The sequence below is a fragment of the Lygodium microphyllum genome, chromosome 16 (assembly GCF_053477565.2).
Source record: "Lygodium microphyllum isolate KBCC chromosome 16, Lygodium_microphyllum_v1.1.10, whole genome shotgun sequence".
Taxonomy (NCBI): Eukaryota; Viridiplantae; Streptophyta; class Polypodiopsida; order Schizaeales; family Lygodiaceae; genus Lygodium; species Lygodium microphyllum.
Window position 1 is genome coordinate 84,238,452 of NC_141150.1, and position 5,645 is coordinate 84,244,096.

At 41.5% G+C, this 5,645-nt stretch overlaps 1 pseudogene; it reads left to right on the top strand.

The window, feature by feature from the left end:
* Window positions 1-3,454: 3,454 nt before the first annotated feature.
* On the top strand, window positions 3,455-3,997 carry LOC148023056 (putative pentatricopeptide repeat-containing protein At3g05240 pseudogene; annotated as a pseudogene).
* The last annotated feature ends 1,648 nt before the right edge of the window (window positions 3,998-5,645 follow it).

Genomic DNA, 5,645 nt, shown 5'->3' on the forward strand with positions numbered 1-5,645 from the left:
CTACTTGTGAATGCACAAAAGGGTGGAACCACAACAATAATGGGAATTCCTTTCCGGCCTCTATTTGGCTTTTCTTTGGTTGTGAATGAAGTCAGAGAGGATTTTCTCTATTTTTCTTTCCTTTTCGACCTGAATTCCCTTGTCATGGTTGAAGTTGGGAAGGATTTTCTCGAAGATAAAGCCCTTACTGTCTAACAGCGAATCCATAGCTTCAAACATCGATAAATCAATTCAGTGGAGAATTAGTGATTGGATAGAATATGCACAAGCTAAATCCTGCAGGAAACTCTTAAATGTTCGGGTAGATTAACTAGTAATAAGAAAAAAAGGCTTATTCAGGGAGGAAGGAGACTATAACTTATCAGATTGGATCCAGAGGAATTCTTCACAGAACTTCATGAGCCCACAGATTACAATGATATTGCTGACTAGAATTCCAGAGAGCTCCCTTCAGGATGGGATGTTGAAAATTTCTCTCCAGAAGTTGAATCTATTTCCAGTAGTTCCCACTTCATGAAATCTCTGCCCCTTTTGTGTTCCTTATACCAGAAAATATGTGTCTTAGAATAGAGCAAAGCGACTTGATCAGAATTGGATTGCACTGAGAAAACATAGGATGATTCCACACAGGGAGTACCACTTCTAAACCTTGTGCTTGAAGAGCCAAAACAAAATTTTCTGAGTCTTTGGGAATGGGAATAGTTTCCCCACTCACAGGCTGAACTAAAAGTTGTGCCATAGCAAAAGGAACCAATAGGATGGAGGATGTCACCAGATATTCCAGCAGCCTGACATAGTTACGAAGAGTCTCTAAAAGCCATCCCTATCCACCTACTTTGAGTTCAGAGCTCTTTGTTTCCATCTTTCAAGTCTCTGTTTCCATTGGGGTACTAGAACTTGGTGCAGAAGTACATAAAAGCTGACTAGTGAATGAGGTTGTCATTGTTGGGCATATGTGTGGATATTATGGCAGGAAACCCTCACCTGATAAGGTGAATGCTATAGGCAAGATTGCGGAGTATTGTTCTACCACTTCAGAGGTACGGAGATTCATTGGAGCTTGTGTGTTTTATATGATTTGGATACCTCATTTTGCACACATAGAAGATTGTTTGTATCAGCTGCTTCGAAAGGGGCAGAAATTCTATTGGGATGAGAGCCACACTAGAGCCATGCGGAAATTGAAGAAGTTATTGCAGAATGCTCCTACTCTCAGGAAAGCGGATTATAATTGTGAAAGGCCTATTGTATTGACAGTTGACACTAGTCCAATTGGCATAGGTTGGGCTGTGGGTCAAGATGATGTAGATGGAAATAGGTATGCTATTCGGTTTGGGGCGAAAGTCCTAAACGAAAGACAGAGGAGATATCCGCAAATCAAAAGGGAGTTGTTGGGGATTGTCACGGCTCTCAAATGTGACAAGGAGTACTTTATTGGAGCTTCAGTTGTGGTAGAGACAAATTGCTTGCCATTGATTGGTATGATCACGAGTTGCTCTACTCCGAATATAGCCATGCTGAGATGGATTGCATACATCAAGTCATTAAATCCGGAATTTAAACACATAGCAGGGAAGGATAATCCAGTGGGGGCAGATATGTTGTCTAGAGCCAGATATGATGATGAGGAGACTCTACTTGCAGAAGAGGATGATGCAGAAATTTCAGCCACTATGGTTGATCATGTTTGTCATGTCTATGATATTGTGGCTTTCATAAAGAACTCTATGTGGGAGATTGGTTGCAGATTGGCAGGTACCTTAGTACACTAAGAAAAAGAGATGAATGGACAGATGAAGAGTTCAAGAAGATCATAAGGAAAGCCTATGGTTATTTTCTCAAGGACGGATTTCTTTGGAAGCATCCGAAGAAAAGAGGCGGATTACCTTTGCGGGTTGTCTGCGATAGAGAGACACAGTTACAGGTGATAAGGGAGTTTCATGAGAGTCCTTGGGTTGGTCATAGAGGAGTGTGGGCTACTTATGAGAAAATCAAGGAGAAATATTGGTGGAAAGGCATGTACAGAGATGTTTCTCACTTTGTTGAGACTTGCAGAGACTGCCAAATGTATTCAGTAGTGCGTCATTGAGATGAGCTTCATCCAACCTATCCGCTATGCATTCATTATAAGTGGGTAGTTGATTTGGTTACCATGCCTATGGGTCTATGGCAGATGAGATACATTGTTTTGGCTAGAGAGGATCTTACCAATCATGTTGAGGGCAGATCTTTGAGAACGAAGACCACTAGTGCAGTGTGTAAGTTCTTATTGGAGGAAATTTTCTGCAGGTATGGTTGTGTGGGTAAGATCACTGCGGATCGTGGTGAATTGGATACAGATGAAGCTAGGGAGTTTTTCTCTCAGCTAGGAATCGAGTTGGCTTTAACCACAGCATACAATCTAGAGGGAAATGGGAAGAGTGAAAGAGGATATCCGCCGATAGTGAAAGCATTAGCCAAAGCATGCAGAGGACGGATTGGAGAATGGCCGAGACTTCTACCATTTGCTTTATGGGCTGATTGTACGACTCATAGTGTTACCACAGGATATATGCCTGCAGAGTTGATGTATGGTCAGAAACCTGTTATGCCGACTGAGACTTGTGCTTTGACTTGGTCAGTTTTACCTTGGCAGGAGGATTTGACGAGAGAGGATCTCTTAGCTCTTCGGATTCGACAGTTGGAGAGGAGACCTGATGATATTCAGCTAGCTATTGACAGGTTGAAGGTTTCTAGACTAAGGAATAAGGACAGGTTTGACAGCAGGCATCCTTGCGGCCTAGAGCAATAGAAGAGGGAGATTGGGTATTAGTCTTTGATAGCAGCCTTGAAAATCAGCATACTGCACTTCGGAAGATGGTGAAAAGATGGTTTGGGCCGTACATAGTCAGACATGTCTTTGATAATGCAACATATGAGCTGACAGAATTGGATGGGACAGTGCTTAGAGTGCCTATTGCTGGAAAAAGAATCAAGATTTTCAAGAAAAGAGATGATGAGGATTATGCATTGGAAGAATTTGCAAGAGAAGAGCAACGAGAAGAAACTCCAATGGAAGAGACAGATGATATGACAGATAATCTTGTTGATATACCGGAAATGCATAACGAAGGGATTGATCTGTTTGTGGATCTTGATGATAACGATCATGGGTAGTTGGCCCATCCGGAGGATGCGCACGATTAGAGGGGGTGGATGTCGTATTGTTGCACATTCGAGGTGTGAAAATCACCCAAAAGTTGTGTGTGTGATTTGATACTTTGTACATACTTAGTTGTTATGTTTGCTCTTTCATTCTATGCTGAAGACGGAGAAGAACAAGGAATTTTGGTAGACTGGTAACTCGAGATGCAATCTCATGGGCTACACTTATTTCAAGATATGTCGATTATGGGCTTTGTGAGGAAGTACTAAACTAATTCCAAGAGATGCAAATCGAAGTACATTGGTGGATATGTATGGCAAATGTGGCTTGCTTGCAAAAGCACAATATGTGTTTGACAAGCTTCCTTTCCGGAATGTGGTCTCTTGGAGTGCACTAATTGAAGGTTATACACAACACGGGCATGGTGAAGAAGCACTAAAGCATTTTGAGTGGATGAAACTTGATGGGGTATCTCCAAATGCAGTAACATTTCGTTGCATTTTGAAAGCTTGTGGCAGCATAGGAGCCACAGAAAAGGTTGGGGAAATTCATACTGAGACTGCTATGAAGGGGTTGCTAGAAAAAGATGTGGCTGTTGGCACGGCATTGGTTGATGTATATGTCAAATGTGGCTTGCTTGTAAGAGCACAAGATGTGTTTGACAAGCTTCCACTTCGTAATGTAGTGTTGTGGAGTGTATTAATTGTAGGCTATAGCCTATATGGACATGGTAGCCAAGCACTTAAACGTTTTGAGCGAATGCAACTGGAGGATGTCTCTCCGGACGGTGTCACCTTTGTTAGCATCTTGAAAGCTTGTGCTAGCATAGGAGCTAAAGAAAAGGGCCACTAATCCTGTCGAAAGGGAAAGAAAAGGGTGGCTAAAAACAAGGGAGGGAAAAAGCAGATTCAAAAAAAAGCAGGGAAGATTCGACAGATTAAGGAAAGGAAGGAAAAAACGAAGGAGAGGGATCGATTAAGGAAGCATTGAAGGAGCATGAAGCATATCTGGGAGAGAGGAAGGAATCACAGGGCATTCGGGGATCTACGAGGGAAGAGAAGAGAGCTTTTTTCAATCTAATTTTGTGGATGAATCGCACAAAGCATTAACTGAGTTTGATCAAACTGATAAGGACAATGGCACCCTGCACGTGTTTCCTTTACTGTGGCCAGGGCTGGACAGAATGATTATCACCACCGCACCGAGATGAATAAGAAGGTTTACAAAATTGGGAAGTCTGGGGAAAAACGGAAACATCACCTCGTCAGGAATGGGATTCCCATGGGGGATCGAATTTTCTGCAGATGGCGCCTTTACTACAAAGCTTCTCCAACATCACAGTGATGTCGTTCTTATCAATCCGATGGATCAGCTTGCGATCCCGTATGACTGATTAAGAACCATTGTTCAGCCCGATTTACTGAAGAGTGTCTCGTTCTTCATTCCGAATACCTATAGAAAGACAGGCACGTGGAAGTATTGCAGAGAATGCCTCTAACACTGAGGTTGTGACTAGTACTGGCAAAATATTGTCTTTCCTTGTCATCTTTACAGATTTTGTCCATACCGGACCTGCCAAGAAAACAGAATGCATTCAGTATTTTCAATCGGAGCAAGGAAAGTTGAATAAAGTAAACAGTGTTTCGATTATTGGAGGGGAATTAGCTGGGAAGATTGTCGTTGATTGATCTGAGAATAAAATTGTCCTTATGCACAGTGTTGCATATACTTTGGTTGGAACTGCCAGTTTTTGAATCAGAAAAGATCTCTTCTATTAACAGCTTGTTTATACACTGCTTTTAATTCAAGGATTGGATTTGATCAAACAGTGGACTGGACAAAAACTTGGATTTCTATTCAGAGAGCTGATCATTGCTAACTAGGGTGGTTGTGAGAAGCCAGGACTGCAAAACTTGCTGTTTTTTTTTTATGGAACTCCAATTGGTAGAGCAGACAACCAGGAAACAGAATTTGCTGAGATGTTTCAGGAGTTGGTTGAAGCTGTACGGGACATTGTGAACTTAATGTTGTCACAAAATTCATTGAAGCCTTGAATAAAGAATTCCAAGAATTGGTGTAAAGAGATAATTTTAGAATTTGTGCAATATCTATGCTTTATCATTGCTTACCTTGAAACTCCTCAACCGCATCCTTTATAGCCTGTACAGTTGATAATAGAGCAATAATGGAGGTTCTATCATATTCATGACATCCATCATAGGTACAAAATGGGCTTGTTTCTTGGTGTTTATGTTATAGGAGCCTCAATTGCAGCTGTCAATTATCTCATAAGATGAGCTGGACAAATACTTGAATTTACAAGATTTCACCCTTTATTTTGAAGTCTAAACCATACACACAATATTCACTTGATTGGTCTTCTATCCTGAAATTATTCAAAGTCCTTTGTGGATGCGATATTGCTTTCACGAACCCTTCGACATCTTTGGTGAACCCGACGTGAAAGCGTCGCAGAAATTTCAGGATGGGAGATACTTCA